Below are 20,521 nucleotides of genomic sequence, written 5' to 3' on the forward strand. Positions count from 1 at the left end.
TTCGTTTAGGCAGCACTGGGAGCCAATCCCAGGACCTTCTGGAGTGGGAGAGAGGTGCTGAATCTTGTGCCACCTCAGCTCCCTGGTCGGCTGTATCTCTCAGTTTTTCTCCTCTGTGTCTCTTTTTGTTGCATCATCTTGCTACACCAGCTCTCTGCTTGGGCCAGTGCTCCTGTGTGGACTAACACTCCTGCATAGGCCAGCCCTCCTGTGCAGGCAAGTTCACTGCTTGGGCTCACACTACATGTGAGCCAGCTCTCCTCTTGGGCCAGCTTGCCTTCACCAGGAGGACCTGGAAATTGAACCCTGGACCTCTCATATGGTAGACAGGAACCCAATCACTTGAGCTATATCCACTTCTCCAGAGTTTATTTTTGAGATACATATCCTTATTTCCTCGTGCCATAATCACCTTAAACACAGCTTGCACAAAGCCAAAATTCCTATCCTCCTTTTTCAAATGTTTTCCTTATCATTTATTCCCTATGTTGATGATTTTTATGACCATTCATTCTATGCTTAAGTTAGAAACCAATACACCATTCTATATCTCTTCCTCTCTATCACTAATTAGTTGTCAAGTCTTTTGCTTCATTGCTATCTAAATGATTCCTGATTTGTTCTCTTTCTAATCTCCATGGTCTTGGTCTTAGTTAGACTCTCATCATTTTCACATAAAGATAATTGTATTAGCCTTCCTCTCACCCTCTAAAACTTATTTTCCATGTATATCAACAGAACACAATGCAAAATGTGAATCTGTGTCACTCATCCCCTTTTTTTCAATCCTATAATGACTATTGCATTTAAAATAAATTATAAATTTCATAGTATTGTATAAAACATCATGCATCTACAGCCACTTCCCAATCTTTCCAGCATTATTTTTGCATACCCTTTCACTCCTTTTGTACCATATTCATACCAAACCACTTCAATTTCTCAAAGTCTCCTGCGTTGTCTCAAATCCACTGCCATCAATCAACTCCCATTTCTTTAACACCCGGTGAACTTCTATCCATTCTTTCTTGACACTTTCACCATTGCTTCCTAGAACCTCTTACTAAATTCCTCAGGCTAGATGTGGACCTTGTTACCAATGTTCACATAACACTTTGTGCAAACATTAATTTAAATACTTAGCACATTGTATTTTTTATTTAAAAATTTATTGAAGCATGTCACTCATACATAAACAAATACAAACAATATGTGTATAAAAAGTTGTGAATTTACAAAACAAACATGCATAACATCATACAGGGCCCTCATACCTCACCCTACCACCAATACCTTGTATTGTTGTGAGACATTTTTTACAAATGATGAAAGAGCATCCTCAAAATATTACTATTAACCAAGATATTTTACTTTTGTTGTATTTTTCTCTCAACTCATCCTATTATTATTATTTTTATATCATTCATATGTGAACATACATGAAAAATAAGTGTATAGTAAAAGTTGTGAACTTAAACATAAATAACATCATACAAGCATCCCATACATCAATCTACCACTAACACCTTGCATTGTTGTGGGATATTTGTTACAATTTATGAAAGAATATCACCAAAATCTTACTACTAACTATAGTCCATATCCTACATTTGGTGTACTTTCCTGTAAACTTACCTTTTACTTTTTAAAAATATATTTTTATAACAGAAGTTGTGAACTTACAAAACAATCATGCACAGGTGAATAATCTTTATAAAACACCCATCTATCAACATACCACACAGTGGTGAAATATTTGTTACAGTTTGAGAGATAATATCATCAGACTTTTACCATGAGCCATGGTCCATAGTGTACATTTGGCATATTTTTTCCACACTTCCCCATCATCAATACAGTACATCTTTGGCATAGATTTATGAATATTATAGTATTGTTGTTAGCCACAATCCATAGGTCTTTCCAGCTGTATTTTTCCCATGCTTTTCCACATTCCTAACACCCTGTGGTAGTGATGTACATCTGTTCTAGCTCACAAAGGACACTCTTGCATCTGTACCATCAACCACAATTCTCATCCACTTCTGGATTTAATGTGTTATTCAGTCCTTACATTATTCTCTAGCTTTCTTTCAACTGACATTTATATCCCTAGATCAACCTTTGCAGCCACATTCCCATTTATAAACAAGCTGTTATTCACTAGAATGTGTTACCATCAATTATATACATTTCCACACTTTTACAGTAAAGTTAATTAAAACTTCTATGTACATTAAGCATCAATAGTCCATCTCAGCCCTCCTTTTATCTCCTTGAAGAATCCACCATGTATCTCAGGTCTTGAAGATGTTTTCCTACCTTTTCTTCTAGAAATTTCATGGTTCTTGCTTTTATATTTAAGTCTTCGGTCCATTTTGAGTGAATTTTTGTATAAGTTGTGAGATATGAGTTCTCTTTCTTTCTTTTGGCTATGGATATCCAGTTCTTCCAGCACCATTTGTTGAATGGACTGTTCTGCCTGAGCTGTGTGGGTTTGACAGGCTTGTCAAAAATCACTTGACCATAGATGTGAAGGTCTGTTTCTGAATCATCACTTTAGTTCTATTGGTCTCTGTGTCTGTCTTTATGCCAGTACCATGCTGTTTTAACCAAAAGTCTGGAAATGAGCGTCCTCTTACCATTCCAAAATAAATTTTATAACTGTGTTTTCCATTTATGTAAAATATGCTGGTAGAATTTTTATCAGGATTGCATTGAATCTATATATCAATTTGGGTAGAATTTACATCTTAATGATATTTAGTCTTCCAATTCATGAGCATGAAATGTTCTCCCAATTATTAAGGTCCTTTTAAAAAATCTTTTAACAATGCATTGTAGTTTTCTGAATACAAGTACTTTTCATCCTTGGTTAAGTTTATTTATAAATATTTCATTTTCACTCTTTTAGTCATTATTGTAAATGGAATTTTTTTCCTGATTTTCTCCTCAGATCATGCATTACTCATGTCTTTTAAAGTCTATTTCATCCGATATCAGTATAGCTACTCTGACTTTTGTTTGTTTGTTTTGTTACTGAATGCAAGGAATATCTTTTCCCAGTCTGTCATTTTAATCTATTGGTATCCTTGGACCTAAGGTGAGTCTCTTGCAGACAGCATATAGATGGCTCATATTTTCTTATCCATTCTGCTAGTCTGTGTCTTTCAATTGGGGTGGTTAATCCATTAATATTCAATCTTGTTACTGTAAAGGCAGTTCTTATTTCACCCATTTTGACCTTTGTGTTTTATCTGTCATATTTTATTTTCACCACTCTTTTGAGACTTTGCTATTTTACTGATACAATCTTCATTTCTAGACTCTCTTCCAGGTCTCCTGTCTTTTCTTTTCAGATTGTAGCAAGCACCCCCTTTATTATTTACTGCAAGATCAGTCTCTTTTATTATAAACTCTCTCAGTTTCTGTTTATCTGTGAAAATTCAAAACTCGCCCTCATTTTTGAATGACAGTCTTACCTGGATATAAGACTCTTGGCTGGAAGTTATTCTCTTTCCTCCTTAACTATATTATTTGACTGTCTTCTTGCCTCCATGATTTTTCATGAGAAATTGAACTTAATCTTATTGGGTATCCCTTATATGTTATGCATTGCTCTTCTTTTGCTGCTGTCAGAATTCTATCTTTGTTTTTGGCATTTGACATTCTGATTAGCATGTGTCTCATTGTTGGTATACTCGAATTTGCTTGGATGGGAGTACATTGTCCTTCTTGGACATGGATATCTATGTCCTTCAATAGGGTTGGGGAATTTTCTACCATTATTTCTTCAAAAATTCTTTCTGCCCCTTTTCCCTTCTCTCCTCCCTCTGGGACACCCATGACACATAGACTTACATGTATCTTGCTTTTGTTTAGTTTCCTGAGATCTTGTTCAATTTTTTCCATTCTTTTCTTCATCTGTTTTTTTTTTTTTGTATGTTCACTTTTGGAGGCCTTGTCTTCAAGCTCACTGATCCTTTCTTTTGCCTCCTCAAATTTGCTGTTATATGACTCCTGTGTTTTTATTTCATTTATTGTGCTTTTTATTTCTGTAATATCTGATATATATATATCTGATATATATATATATGATTTCAAATACTTCTTTGTGTTCATCAAATATCTTCTTAATATCCTTAATCTTTTTTAGGCTTCTCATTGAATTTATTAAGGAGATTTGTTTGACCATTTATGATTAGTTGTCTCAATTCTTTTATGCCCTCTGGGTGCTAATCTTGTTCCTTTAACTGCACCGTATCTTCCTGTTTCTTGGTATTAATTGTAGTTTTTTGTTGGTATGTTGGCATCTGGATTACTAGATATATTATTCTGGGTGCAGTTCTCTTTTTAGTTTAGGGCTTTCTTGGCCTTTTTCCCTTGCTGGTTGTGTAGTAGAAGTCAAAGATGTAGTCGGTGCTGTAACCTGTGGAAGTTCAAGCTACTCTCTCAACTTTTACTGTTGCCAGGTGTAAAGACAGAGCCACAGCCATTTGTAATAATCCAAGTAGTGCAGGCCTAGACTCTAGTTGCCCAGAGAGGCTGATGAAGGCACACCTTTCCTCCCCTGCCTGGGGATGGGATGGATCTACAGGTGTGAGTAGCAATCTATGCCATGTGGGTCCAAAATAGACTTCTATTTAGTTTGTGCCAGCCAAATGTGCCTATAGTTACCCTGAGAGGCTGGTGCAGGTCCTGCAAGCTTCCTCCCTGTCAGAGGTGGGGCTGAAGCCTCAACTAGGGCTGCAGTGTGATCTGGTTGGAAAGAGCCAGTTCTTACCATCACTGTGATTTTCATTCAGCCCTGCTTCCCTTCATGCCTTGGGCAGAGTCAAAACGGCAGCTACTGGCCTCTTTCTGACTTGGAAATGTTCAAACTTTAGCTGTTCTTAGAATTATACTTTAGCCAGTCAGTCAAATTACTAAAATTAGTAGCTGAAGTTGGTGGCCAACCTTCTCTTCCTCCCCTGTTTTTGGGAAATGGAGCTTCTAACTCCTGCCACAGAATAGCTCCTGAGGTAGCTTGTACCATCAAAGTAGGATTAGCACTGGTCAAGGCATGGTGGTAGTTTCCCAGAGAGGCTGGTGCAGGTCCCCCCAGCTTCCTCCCTGCCCAAGGTGGGGCTGGGACTTAGGTTAGAGTTGCAATCCTATCTGGATGGAAAGAAGCTGATCCCTGCCATTACTGTGATTTTTCAGTTCTCCCTGATTCCTCATATGCTGGGGGCAGAGTTAAAATGGTGGCTACCAGCCTCTTTCTGATGTGGACAGTTTCAAACTTCAGCTGTCCTTAGGCTTAGGTGCTTTAGATAACTCTGGCTGATTACTAACTTCCCTGTAGCACGAGTTGACTCTAGGAGCTCCTTAATTTGCTGCCATCTTGCTGGTTTTTCTAACACATTGCATTTTAATGATTTTTAAATTTGTTGTCTCTAACACTAAAATTTGAGATTACTGAGTCAATGTGTGGTGTCTTTATTGTTAAAATAGTAGCTATTAGATAATATCTTTTCAATAAATGTACCTAAACATATAAGTGTATGATGGATCTTTAGAAGTAATTGTTGATAGTAATATATCCCAGCATCTTAAGACTCATCCTTAAAAGTGGAATACAGGTTGTCACTTGTTGCTCCACATGTGCCCCTAAATGTGCAGAAAGATTATCTGGCAATGGAAGTGAGTAGAAGAAATCAATATTTGATTTGAGGGTGTGAGGCAGTTTTAAAACATAGCTCAACATTTTGGCAGGTCTCTGGTCAGGCTTGTGACTCCTTTGACCAATAGGACATGTCAGAAGTATGTGAGGATGTGACTTGCAAGGTTAGGCCATGAAAAGGCAGAGTACTTGCCCCATCCTCACTGCGCCACTCTCCCTTAGAAGCCAGCAAGCAAGAAGTCTAATTATCCTGTTGCTGTTGGGCTGGGAAGGTCATGTAAAGTGCTCTTGTGGAGCACTCCAGTTGAGCCCAGCCTTCCAGCTGTCCCCATCAAGTCACTAGACATGGGTGTGCAAACCCTGCAAACCAGCACATCTACCAGCCAGCTAAATACCACCATGTGCCCTCTATGGATGCCATATGAAATGGAAGAATTATACAGCCAACCCTTGCCCAAATGTCTGATCCGTAAAATCAGAAAATATAATTAACTGGTTATTTTGAGCCATTAATTTTAGAGTAGTGCCTTACTTATTTACAGATATCTGAATTAAAGTGGGGACACTTTTAGGAGCAAAACTATTTAGTCTCACTATGTTTTGATTTCCAAAAGAAAAGAGGTTATGAGAACTAAAAAATAAGAGAGCTATATTCTTATGGATGCTTGCTCTAAAAATCTGAGACCCAGGAAACCATGACTGAGAAACTTAAATAATGTTACGTTGGCTGTAGAGGGTCTTCAGGAGAGTTGCATCAGTGACAAGGTCAACGCCACAGACCCGTGGAATCCCATGGCCCGGGATCAGTGTCCAGCTCAAGGGCAACCAAAGATACCTAATCCAGAATAAGAAAGCCCAGCTAAAGCTACATTAGAAAGATTGCAAAAGGGGAAGTAGGCTTCTTTAGAAGCCCCAAGAGAACTGAAAGACCAATAAGGAATGTCTGAGTGGTAAGGGAGGAGAGGGCTTGGGGCAATTCAGTATCACCACTGCTGGGTGATGTTGGGATGCTGTGGGTCCTGTCTTGGAGCCTGGGGCATCTTGGCCTGTTCCCCACTCATCTGAAAGTCTCTAGCTATACCTCTGTCCTAACTAAACCAGGAGCTAAAGCAATGTTTGCTGGTGAGGACTCTCAGCCAAAGACCTTCCTTTACCATTTTTATTGTTGCCTTTTCACCTTCCTCAGACTAAGGGAATGTGGACACATTTATTTGATTGGAAAATTTTCTTAAATGTTTAGGCAGAATGTACAATTTTTAAAGAATGATACTTAAATCATTGAAAGCTATTTAGTTCCTTGCCTCCTTTGGTGTTTTTCCATTTATGTTTCTTCTTTAAATCAAATATCTAAATATATCCTGGTTTTTAGGGATATTTTGCTATAAATCTGACAAATGGCTGTGGATGCTTTTTGAAGTCTCTCTCTCTTTATGGAACACACAGTCAAAAGTTAATCACAAATCAGAGTGCCATAATTTTTCATGGTCACTGCTCAAAACTACAGCACAAATACATATAAAACTCTTAACTCTGGCCTAGAAATGAATTATCTAAAATTCACTTTATGCTGGAAGGAAAAAGATAATGATATTTGCATTTTCTAAGCCAGAGAACGATAAAATGCCCTGCAATACATGAATATTCTCAAGACAAAAACATTTGCTTTAGCTTCAAAAAAAAAAAAAAAGCACAGAGATTTTTTGAGTCTTTGTAGTGATAGTGATAGGTATTCAAATGGTTACTAAAGTCTGAACTTTGGTACTTACAGCAAACTTGAAAATAAAAATTAATGGCTTACTATAGTTTACATTGCTCCTAAATCACAGTAGATGGTTGGATTTCTTTTCTCTAGGTAAATATTTTTTAGTGAGCTTCTAAAGCCTCTTCTAATCAATTTAACATTAAATGAATTGTGTTATTTGGATTTGGAAAACCTGGCTTCAAGTTAAGTTCTGCCATGTACTGGCTGATGTTATCTGGTAGACATGCAATCTCTCAGAACCTCCATCACCTAATCTCTAAAATGGAGCTTACAAATAATATACATGTCACATATGCCAACATTGCTATGAACATATAAGAAAATTTACACAGAAGAACTGCATATACTACAAGATATTGGATTTATTTTATATAAAATATATGCTCATTATCACACTTCTTTATCAGATCTATTCTTTTCTCTATTCCAAATAATATAACATATTACAAAATTATAGAACCCGTGACCCATTCTTTCAACAGGGGTATTTAAACATTATTTGCTAACTGATTAAGATAATAAGTATACCAGTTTGCTTTTTTCCGCATGTGTCTTGCATGGTAGAATGAGTTTGTAGATGTCAACATTTGAAATGACATATGGCCCCTGAAAAATAAATCATGCTGCCCCTGGTCATCATTGATTGTTTTTTTGTTTGTTTGCTTTTGTTTTTGTTTTTGTAGAAAATTTATTCTCCATTCATGGCATAATCCTTGAATTATTGTAGTTCACTTATTCATCCACATTATCATTTGTACAAGACATTTTTATTAAGGCTCATATCATGTTCCAGGCCCTGGATTATATAAACATGATGCAGCCTCTGGTGGTTTGGAACTGCATGTAACACAGAAAGTCATGTTCTTAAGACTAATCCAACCCTGTGATTCCAAGTAGGAACTTTTGATAAAATTACTTCAGTTAGGGTGGGTCTTACTCCTTTTACTGGAGTCCTTTTAAGAGAATGAAATTCAAAGAGAGAAAAAGCCACAGAAGCAAGAAGCTGAAAGCAATGAAACCTGGAAGAGAAGGGAGAGACCAGCAGACAGTGCCATGGGTCATGCCATGTGAAGGAGGAGTCCAGGATCGCGGGCAGCTGAACTTTGGTTAGAAAGCATCATCTGATGATGTCTTGATTTGGACATTTTTCTTAGCCTCAAAATTTTAAGTTGTAAACTCTTAAATTCCCATTGTTAAAAGCCAATTTATTTTACAGCATCTACTTTTGGCAGCATAGCAAACTAAAACACAGCCCCAAACTTACAGAAGCATCAATTTATTAGGAAGAAAGACAAGCAAAAAACCTAAAATGCAGTAGGTTCTAGGATAAAATTATACAGAAGATACTGTGAGAAGATGGCTTCCCGAGGCAGGTGACTTGGGAGTTGGGTCCTTAAAAGTGAGAAGCAGGTGAAGTTAGCTAAATGCAGCAGCAGGGTGAGGGGCTCCAGAGGGAAGTAATAGCAGTAAGAAAGTTCCCCCAAGGAAGGAAAGAACATGTGTTTCCCAGAGGAAGAAGCATTTATAATAGTACGAATGTCAAGAAAAATCATCTAGTCCAGTAAAATCACTGGGCCACTCATCTCCAAGATCCTCTCTTCCCTGTGATGGGGAGAGAGAGGAAAGCACATGCAGTTTTAGTGTGTAAGAGCACAGGATTAAAATCCTAGGCTTGAGAAAGACTGGGGAGAGAAGCAGACGACAGATCATGAAGTACCAGCTGTGCTATGGCCGAGGAGTTTGATTATTTTCCTGAAGGCTATGGATAGCTACTGAAGAATTTTAAGCAGGGCAGTGACTTGATGGATTTGAATTTCATATGAATTAAAATCTGATAGCTGTGTGGAGAGTGGATTGAACATGGCCAAGAGTGGAGACTGTTGAGGTGACCTGGGTGAACCAAGCAAAGGCCTGGAACAAACTGGAAAAGCTCAGGGAGTAAGGATAGTCTTTCTTCCTAAGAACTATCAGGAAAACAGATGTGGCTCAAGCAATTGGGCTCCCATCTACAATATAGGAGGTCCAGGGTTTGATGCCCAGGGCCTCCTGGTGAGGGCAACCCTGGCCCACACAGGAATGCGGCCCTGTGCAGGAGAGCCGTCCTGCATGAGAATGCTGCCTCTCACAGGAAAAGCCTCCCTAAGCAGGAGTGCTGGCTGATGCAGAGAGCTGGTGCAGCAAGATGATGCAACAAGAGACACAGAGGAAAGAAAATAAGAAGACGGAGCAGAACAGGGGAGCTGAGGTGGTGCAAGAGAGTAATCACCTCTCTCCTACTCCAGAAGGTCCCAAGATTGGTTCCCAAAGATGCCTAATGAGAATACAAGCAGACAAAGAAGAACACACAGTGAAGGGACACAAAGAGCAGATGGGGGGGGGGGGGGGAAGAAGGAGGGGAATAAATAAAATAAATCTCTTTTTTAAAAAAAGAACTATCAATAACTTTTCAATTACAATAAAAAATAAAAGTCAAACTCCTTACCATACCCTGAAAGTCCTTGCTAAACCTTTTTAAGGTTTAGCCTTTTTAGGGCTCCTTTTTAAATGACAATAGATGGCAATATAACACAGTGCCCACAAACATGAGCTTGCCTGGATTTAAATCACAGCTCAGCACTTAGTACCTGTGTGACCTTGCGCAAATTACTTAACCTCCTCGTGACCTAGTTTCTTAATTACTATAATATAAACAGCATAAAGTAACTATGAGCAAAAACTATGATAATCCACTTAAATTTCTACCACAATGAATGGATCGTAAAAAAGCCCTCAGTAAAGTCTAGATCATAAATTCACTTAAAATCATGCCATTCCTTCTGTCATTCGTAATACTCCTGCTTCACCAGTCTTCAGACAGAACATAGAAAGTCTCCAGGCTTGAAACTTGGACCTTTTTGTACCTTAGCCTGGAACCCTGTTTTCCTCTTTCTCCAATGGGCTTGTTCCCTTGTATCCTTCAACTCTGAGCCTGAATACCTCGTCCTCAGAGAGACCATCCTTGAGTGCTCTGCTTAAAATATACACCCTATCATTGGTTTCTATCACAGGCAACCTATTCATAGTCTTCATACCATTAGCAGAATCTTGAATGGTTTAGTTTATTTGGTTACTTGTTAAATGTATTTCTCACCAAATAGAATAAGCTTCATGAGAATTCTATGTTCTTTTATGTAACTTTGCATCTGCTGATCCTAGTTCGGTGTCTGATGCACAGTAGGTTTCAATAAATAAATGTTTAAAAAAAGTACAATTTATAAACTTGGAGAGAGATGACATGTGGAGAGTATGGACTGATGGTAAGGGACAGGTTAGCAAGTATGACTCTGGGAAGGGAAACTGAGTGAATTTTACAGGCCATTGGACACACACACATACAAACACAAACACACGGAATTGAATATGGGGGCCAAAGCAATTTGGGTAGTGAGAAGAGAGAAGATTTTGAATTTAGACCCATTTTTGGATTCAAATGTAGGTGCATGCAAGGTGTATACAACATGTATACAAGGATACTGGGACTGGATCTCAAGAAACAAGATTTGAATTTGAGACAGAATCAATAAATGGTAGTTTTAGCTGTGGAAATGGATGCACTCACCCTTGGGAAGGGCTTTCTCAGTGAGAAGAATCAGGAGCTTGGTATGGAAGAGAGCATTGCTCTTGAAGATGCCGATAGAATAAACAAACATCCAAATAAATCAGGAGTGAGTGGTTTCATGGAAGCCAAGGAAGGAGTTATTTCTCTAAAGATAGCCTGCCATTCCAGGTTTACAGCTTTTTCTATAAACTACAGCGATTCAGGAGCTCTTCCTGAGGAACCCTCACTACTTTTCTCTGATGTCTCCAAGTCCTTTAGCAGGACTGTTCCTCTGGGTTTTTGTTTGCTTTCATGTCTAGGCACCTCTGGTCCTCATCTTTCATCATTATTTCCCTAAGCTTCATTAGACAACACTGTTTTTCTCCCTTTATTAATGTTAAGAAGATTTTAATTCTGAGGTCTAAAGACCTTACTATTTGCTCGTCATTCTAAGGCCATCAGAAAGGTCTCCAGGCTATGTGATCAAAGGTTCCTTAGCTGCATTCACTCAGGGCCAAAGTTCTTCTGAGGAGTATGAAATTTAGGTCTTATTCCTGACATGCTTTGCCTACCATTACGTTAAGAGAACACAAGCTTGCACACATAGTGCATAAAAGAACAGACAGGATCTATCTGATGGTTTGTTTTCCCAAAGCATGCTACATAAGCTAAAGACATTGAAAATAAGTAAGCCAGCATGGGAAGCTACATTGTTGTAAACCAGTAAGATTCTTTTGTTAGGAAACTTTCCTGATTGTATTGAAACAAATGTAGTTTTAAAATAAATTTGAAACATTGTGAAGAAGGAAGTGAAGGGTATTCTCTGGTGGTTTGTCTGCTTGTTTTTGAATAAAGATATTCTTAGAAACCAATGGAAAGAGAATCTGGAGTATGAGTTGGGTTAATCCAAGAGGAATAGAAGACCATTACCAGTGAAAACAAAACCTACACTGTTTCTCCTATTCTAAATGTGCTGTATTTCTGCCTAACTTCATCACTGGTATTATCACATGATACTCTTTTCTTATGAATGATTTTTGAGCATCTTGTGTACAAGATCTGTAGTCTAACAATAGCCAAAAATACTCCATGAAGACTCAGCTGCTGGTTCCAACTGAAATTTGTTATGATTCCTGGAATTCCATCTGGATCTGCCTAATTTGATGATTGAAAGAATTAGCTGGTGCATCATAAGAAGAGCTGGCAGAAGTAATTAAATAGCTTCACATAATAAAGTTGATGCCTACTTGAACTAAGCCTTTTGTTTGTTACTGCCAAACTTATCTTTTTACCTCTAGTCCTTCCAATATTTGTGCAGAGCACTTTAATGTTAACAAAATAAGTTGCAGGAAATGAGTGTGGCATAAATACAGAAGGAGCAAAATTAGAAGAAAATGGATAGCAACTAAAAAAATTGCACATAAGGCTTTTTAAAAAGGACAAGCCCATATAAAAGAATGCCTTACATTTATCATTATATGAACCCAGGAGACAATTTTTGACTCAATAGGCAGGAAATTAGACACTGGATTCAGGTATTGTTAATGTGACTTTCATACTTGAGTCCCAGCTCATTGTCATGAAAGTCACCTCTCTGCCTCTCCTGGAATTGTAGCTTTTATGACATTTTTGCTGAGCTACCTACCCCTCTAGTCATTTAGTCATTCATCCTAATCGTCTATGGCAGCAAAGAGGCTATATCACAAGGTACAGTCTTTCTGCTTCTGCAAATGAGTTCAACCACTTCAAAAGCCACTCCCTTTGTTCCTTGATTTCTTTTTGAGCTCCTAGCAACCATCATTGTGCCAGATTCTAAATTTAGATGCATTACATGCATCTCTCTGAACTTCTAAATTATACTCCATCAGTGCACAACTGAGATTAAAACTTGTCCTCTTCAGTCTATGTAGAGCTAACTACTGTACTCTTATTTCTCTACACATGGAAGCCTTACTAAAGTAGATGTCCAGGAAAAACAGGCAAAACCGAGGTCTGTTTCAAATAGAGGAGTTACTGAATCAGTCATCTGTTACTTTCTCCTTTTCTTTCCTCTTGTTATTATGAAATTCTCACAATAAATTCTATACTTAATTTCTTAGCACCTTCCAGGAAAATACTAATTTCTAGTTAGATTGGCTCATGCAGCCTGGTAATTTGTTAGATGACCTCTCTTTAGAAAACTTAAAAAAGGAGGCAAAATGTCTACCCAAGATTGTTGGAGGTACCCCTCAGTATTTAAACCCAAGAAAGGATTATACCAGTTCTTGGTAGATTTTACCTACCTTGTCTGGATTTTGTCAGTATTATAAGAAAACAAAGATTGGGAAGAAGTCTAATGCTGAGTTGAAAACCTGAAGGCATTGGTAAGTTATAAGCCAACCAAAGAATAAAAGGCAGGTGCTGGGTGTAGAGCATCCTTCTACACACTGGCAAGACTCTGACAAAGTTTATGCCAAAAGTGTATCTAATGTTAACGTCCTTTTAAAGATTTCTATGGGATTTCCAAGGTCATAGCTCTATGTATCTTCTTACCTCTGGGAAGAAAAACATAAAATCTCTGACAGAGAGGAGTTTCCCCAGGTTTTCAAGATATTCAAGGAACAAACTGCTAGGCCTTCTATAGGGATTAATTCCAGCATTCTTACTTTCAGTGGAACAGAAAATTCACAGGCAATTTCTTGGGTCATCTTGTTTGAACAAGGAAGTTATGAAACAAAGATTTAGATATATTGTCTGGGATCCTGATAGTGCAGCATTTAGAAATCAGCAAATCAACAACAAAACACACCTCCTTTAGACAGTTGTAAGTACACTGTAAGTACATGATATGATGCATTTGAAAACACTGAGCACATACTTACTGACAGAAATGCATATTGGTCACTAAGGCAACCAGGGGGCACATTTATGGATGTACAAGGAGCTCTTGCTCCATTTCTTATCTCTTAACTCTCTCCATTGATGCTTCTTTCCAGTCTGTCATCTGGTTCTGTGATGCTTGGGCCTTCACATATTTCTTAAGATGCATGTTATAAAATGTAAACCTGAGAACTTCTTCCCATCCAATCTAAAGTCACGTGTTTTACCATTAACAAACCACTTTTGAAACAGTCATGACATTCGTTACCCTGCATGGTAGAAAACATCCTGTGGACAGTATCTTCAAGCCCTTAAATGATTCCCTAAGTCTGGCTATTCCACAATGTATTTCTTCTGGTTGGCTTCCTAAAGATATTACCACCAACTATAATACCTTTGGCACAGTACTATCTTCAACACAGGTTCATTCTATATCCTAAATGTTTAATTATAGTGCTCATGCTGTCCTTTTCATTAGGATAATAATAACAGGAATGGATGGTTCTTTTTCTGTAGTCTGAAACCTTCCAAGGAAAGGAGAAATTAGATGCAGATATACCAAAATATTTCATGCTTAAAGTCATTCAATTTTCCATTGCATAGAAAGGTATCCAGTTCCTTTCCATGCAACTTATAACAAGATATCTATGTGTTTGTTATTTCTTTTCCTGAATCAACAGTTTGGGACAAACTTTGAAGATTCATTCATCCTCCATGGTGAGCCATCTCATGATGTGCTCTGGCATTACATACATAGGGAGGAAAGACGCATTCTTGCTGACCTACAAGATTAGCTGAATAGGGAGTATATGGTAATGTCTGTTGTCTTTTCCATCACCATCAAGCTCAAATTAGGCCATGACAGTTAACCTGTACCAAAAGATGCCTGCAGAAAACCATTCAGATCTGCCACTGAAGGGAGAGAGGTGTGAGGGAAGAGGAGGAGGAGAGACTCATTGTCCTATGGTGGGTTATAGAGGCTGCTGACGGAAAAACATGACTGACACTTTCTGATGATTGATGGGAAAAAAAAACAACAAAAGACAGGAACAGTGCAAATAAAGTCATCCTCTTTAGGATGCCATGCCAAGCAGAAAGCCTCCAAAAATTCCCCCAGTCACAAGAGCATCCTTCACAAATGACACCACCTCCTCAGTTTTGCTTTTGACTTTAGTAGGTGTTTGGTTGCTCCTTCAGATTTTCAGCTGCTTCTTTCTTATGGTTTTTCTCATATCCACCCAGTATGGTTTGCAAGCTGAAGGAGAAAAAAAATCCACTTCCCACAGCTGTTGCAGCCAACTTAAAACCTTATGGGAATACAAAACCCGTGCGCCATCCAGGGACACCTCCAATTAGCAACTGGGCTGCTAAGCTATACTTTTCCGCAGAAGGCCCAGATTCCTGTCAGAACAGCTTGTGCCACCGTGGCTCCTTTTTAGCCAATTCTGCAAGGTCCAGTGACTCAAAATTCTCTTCAAAGTTTCCTTGACTGGACTTGGCTATTTTGGAGAGCTCGTCTCGTGAGGACACCCTCAAAGGCTCTGGGAAGAGACATGTGACAAGGCGCACCATAGCCACTGCCTCCATCAGGGAGTATTGCTGTGCTTTTAACATCAATCATGCAAAACATCTGTGTAGGAATGCTTTTTATATTTTATTTTTTGTTGAATTTCTTTGGGTTCCTCCAGAAACAGATCCTAAAGCAAGAATTTGAGTAAAAGATTTTGGGACAGTGAAGCAGGGAAGACAAGCCAGCCAAGTGTTTGTTATCATGGAAGTTACCCCTTTAGGTACCTAATCCCACCAGGGAAACTGAGAGCCAATATAAAACACACATCTTAGAGTTTTTTTCACACAAAGGACACAAAAATGAATGTATTTATATACTTATTCCATCAGTAATTGGTTGAAACCTGCTGTTTTGGGAGGGGAATTTTTAGATTTAAATCTGGATTTCTAGGCAGATGACAAAGTGAACTTCAGGGATCCTCCAGAAATGAAATGGTGGATGCTGGCAGGTGGAAGTCACCAAAGTGACTAAGGGCAAAAGGCTATGGTGTAGTGCACCAATAACATCTGTTGTAAGGATGATTCTGAGGACACATGGTCAAGGAAATTGCTGCTTATATTTTTACAAATCTACAGGTAGAAAGGTATATAATATATGAGAGTTTCAGTAGCTTTGAAGTTTCTGCTCCTTTATATACTCCTCTACATTGTTCTTACTACTTCCAAGGAACTTTTGCTTATTTTAATATTATTTGATTCTCATAAAACCTTTGAATATATTAAGGTTGACAGAATCATCATTGTTGTGTTATAGATGAGAAAACTGAGTTCAGAGGTATTAAGCACTATGTGATATGGCTATAGTAAAAAATTGGATTTTCTGATTCCTACTGTTCATCCCATTTAACTGTAATAAAAGAACATTTAGCTTGCCCATGCTTTCTCAGTGGTAATTCATTTAAAAATTAAAATTATTTTATTGCATTTCAGAAAAATTCAAATATTTATCATTTGTAAATTATTTAACCTTTAAACAAAAAGATACCAGAGGATTATCTCTTTTCTTCCTGGGGATATAAAAAGTTGTGCGCCATAGAGCTAGGATAAATACGAAGACTAGGATTGGCAAAGTTGGATCGTGCTGGGTGGGGTCACTGCTTTGGGAAAGGGGTTGTGTCACAGTAGAGACAGATGAGTACTATGGAAACTAGACTGAAGGGTCACTAAGTGGATCAGGGCATATTGCAACCAGGCAGTCAGAAATACAGAAGGGAGATTATTTAATCAGTGGGTCAGAAACTGGGTAGGCACACTGGAACAAGAATGCAAATTGCAAAGATGAGATAGGTTAGCAAAGGTTTGGAGGATGAGAGATAAATCACAATATACCGAAAATGTCAAAGGCATGACAAAATAGAAGGCTAGTCACAAGGTAATTAATTTGGACAACAGAAAATGGGATTATGCTGCAGGAAGAATTTAAAAATTTTGCCAGTAGTATGGTCATCTGATGTAAGGCAACAGAATTTAAGATCTTAAAGTTTCAACACTTTCTGGAAGCCTCTTAAAAATCTTCCTGCTCCAGCAAAAAGCAATTCCAGGAAATGGCATTTGGGAATAAAACTTTCTATTCACAATTCAAAATATTTTGTTTATATCTGTATCACTAAAAATAGATCTTATATAATAGTAATGGGCTTAAAATCATTACTGTCAGCTGTAAACGTGCATTACACTTTTAACCGGGAGAGAAGATATTAGTACTATTTTTCAAAGCCATTATTAACAAAGAAACACTCAGGCCAGACCTGAGCTCAAGAAAGTGGTTCTTATTTGTAGCATTTGCAGAAATTTCAAGTCATGTGAGGTTAGTGTTCATAGGCAAGTGTTCTAGGGTTGTTCTGTCCATTCTGAACACCACTGGAGTACTGGCTGCAACACACTTTCAGGCCACATTAGCTCAGATAGCTTATTTTTGTAATACTGGAAGAGAAATCCTTGAACTTAAGACTTGAAAAAGACAAAAGGAGTTACTCAAAAATTCTTAGCCCCAACAATGAAATCAATTATTCCATAGTTCATATAACAGTTTTCTTAAACATGACTACACAACAATAATAATGAAGAATGTGCAATGCAATTTTGATGCAAGCTTGCCAACTGTCCTTAATAGAAATTGGTGAAACCCTTATGCAGTTTGTGGTAAAAGTTCCTGTCTCTTTCCTGATAAAATTTGACTGTCAACTCTTACATAATTTGGCCTGATTCTTGTCCAATTACTATTGCTTTTCTGTGCCCCACACACTCTGTGCCATCTGTGTGTGTTAGAGTATGCATCTGTGTGTCATATTGAATGTGAGTTTTCAAACAAATTGCCTAGGACTCTTGGTTCCTGCCTGTAAATAGATTAAAAATATCCTTTCCATCTTTACTTCTGATGTCTCTCTTTTCTCTTTGACTTCATTCAACTTAGTTTCACTGCTTCCTTCACTTCTTCCCTCCTCTATTACTGGTGCTGGTGGGAAATGAGAGACTGAGGGGTGCACAGAGGAAAAGTATTCACCTGCTGCATTTTTTCTACGCTACTAGGATATTTTCTTCTAATTGTGTAACTCACAGGATGATTTTACTTCTCCAATATCCCCTGAAAAATGTTTTCAACATATAACTACAAGACATAAATTCTCCATATGTACATTGCAACAAATCTGTGGATCTCTCTGGGCTGTATAGGAGTGTTAGAAAAGGAGATTTACAGTGCCTGGTTTTTGGTATACAAATAGCATCTCCTTGAAATGATATAATCTGAACATATCCCTCCATTGCTCATTGTAATTTTTAAGTTAGCATAGCAAACATCCCCCAGTTAGCTCAGGATTCTATTCTTTGATCTAATTTGCATTGCCCTCTAGATTTTTCTGGGGCTGAATGTAAGCTGAAAGACAAGTAGCTCCATACTCCATTGATTTCCAAATTCTTCTTGGTTAATGGAAATGCTTCATGTAGGAAAACGTCCTTATTAGGGAAAGATTCAAGTTCAGTTTAGTTTGAAACCAGCAAAGCAGTTTTTCTTCAGTTAGACAAGTCATTACTTGAAAAAACAGACTTAAATTCATAGCTAAGTTAAGGATTTTTGTCTCCATTTTGTGGGAATTCCAGGTTAATTCCTATGGCATAGAACTGCCAAAGCTGACACAAGGTGACTGGACAGAATAAATATTTTTAGAAGACTTATGCCTTAAGAGGTTATAGTTTAGTGTTTCCATTGCACTATCACTGGGAAAATATAATGGAAAATATAATGCTATTTGTTTAGTCGGGGTGTTTAACACAAAATATTTTGGAGTAAGCATGGATTGTTATATTTACGTTAAAATCCTGTTTTAAATAAAGTCTATACATGTACCTTTCAGGACAAAAAAACAAGTTATATAAAAATATAGCATGTATTGGTAAAAAGTAGTATATATATTTACGTTAAAATCCTGTTTTAAATAAAGTCTATATATGTACCTTTCAGGACAAAAAAAACAAGTTATATAAAAATATAGCATGTATTGGTAAAAAGTAGTATTTTAAATAAAATATTGAATTTAGTTTTGGGATATATATACATATAAAACACCAAAATTTTTTAAAAGTTATAATATAAAAATAGATCAGATTCTAGTTACCTGCACAGCAGTAAAATGTTGAAGATGTTATTTTTATTTGAAACTAGAAATCAACAATAAATATCAATGTGAATCAATCAATAAATAAACCAGTAAATCAATGTGGAGAAATTGCCAGATATTTTCTGCTGCTCCTCCAGATCTTTTCTCTGCCCTTCTTACTTTGCTCTCCACAGGAAAGGTTAAACTGTATGAACTCATCAAAGGACCTGCTTGGCCCTGTCTTGTGGCCAGATTCTGGGAATAATGTGGAGCCCTAGACGCTCATAGGCAGGGAGGAGACTGAGGTCAGGGTTCCTTAAGCCCCTCTCTGTAGGTTGCGATTGGCTGGCTGTTTTTCATAACAAAATGCCACAGTTCCTGCCAGTCTATTTATACAGGTCTGTTCTAGTTTGATAGGCTGTTGAAAGTACGATACCAGAAATGGGTTGGTTTTTACAATAGAAATTTATTAGCTTACATGCTTATAGTTTTCAGGCTGTGAAAATGTCTAAATCAAGGTATCATCAAGATATTATCTTCTCCCCAAAGACTAACTGCTGACAATCCTGGACCCCTCTGTCACATGGAAAGGCACATGGCGATGTCTGCTGGTCTCTCCCTTCTCTTCCAGGTTTCATTGCTTTCAGCTTTTTACTTCTGTGGCTTTTTCTCCTCTTTATCTGAATTTCATTCTTTTATAAAGGACTCCAGTGAGAGGATTAACATTTATGCTGAATGAGGTGAATCACATCTTGACTTAAGATCCTACTCACCAAAAGACCTACTTACAATGTGTCCACCCCCATAGGAATGGATTCACCTCAAGAACATTCTTTCCTGGGGTCCACACAGCTTCAATTCATTACAAAGTCTCTTCCCCCACCCCTACCCCCATCTTCAAGTTCTGGCCACTTCCTCTCTCCTTTACCCCTTTGGGATAGTAACAAATCCTTATTGTTACTAGCCACTGGGTACTGCAGTATTCCTTAGAATTCTGCTATTCACACCTTGGTAAATAATTCTTCTTAAATTATCCATTTCATATGCTATCTCTTTCTGTCAGAACCTTGAAGTATTCAGAAAATACTGGGCAAAATGAAGAGAAGCACTCCCAATATTTCAATTTATTAGATGTGTAAACCTAAGCAAATTATTCAATTTCTCACTGAGGATAGTCACTCCTATTTTTGGAAGTCAGAATTGTGGCCCTTCAAAGATGTCCACTTCCTCAACCCCAGAACTCGTGACTATACTATGTTACATGGCAAGAACATAATAAGGTTGCAGTTGGAATTAGGGATGCTAATTAAATGACCTTCAAAGTAAGAGATCATCTTGGGTTATCCAGGTGGGCTCAATGTAATCATACAGATACTTAAATATAGAAGCAGAAGAGGCCGAGTCAGAGTGGTGCGATGTGGGAAAGACTTGACCTGCCATTGCTGGCTTTGAGAATAGAGGAAGGAGCCAAAATCAAGGAATATGGATAGTTTATA

At 37.8% G+C, this 20,521-nt stretch overlaps 1 pseudogene; it reads right to left on the reverse strand.

Moving 5' to 3' along the window:
- Positions 1-14,933: 14,933 nt before the first annotated feature.
- LOC101447641 (FUN14 domain-containing protein 2 pseudogene) lies at positions 14,934-15,432 on the reverse strand (annotated as a pseudogene).
- Positions 15,433-20,521: the final 5,089 nt, after the last annotated feature.

The sequence above is a fragment of the Dasypus novemcinctus genome, chromosome 3, assembly GCF_030445035.2.
Source record: "Dasypus novemcinctus isolate mDasNov1 chromosome 3, mDasNov1.1.hap2, whole genome shotgun sequence".
NCBI lineage: Eukaryota > Metazoa > Chordata > Mammalia > Cingulata > Dasypodidae > Dasypus > Dasypus novemcinctus.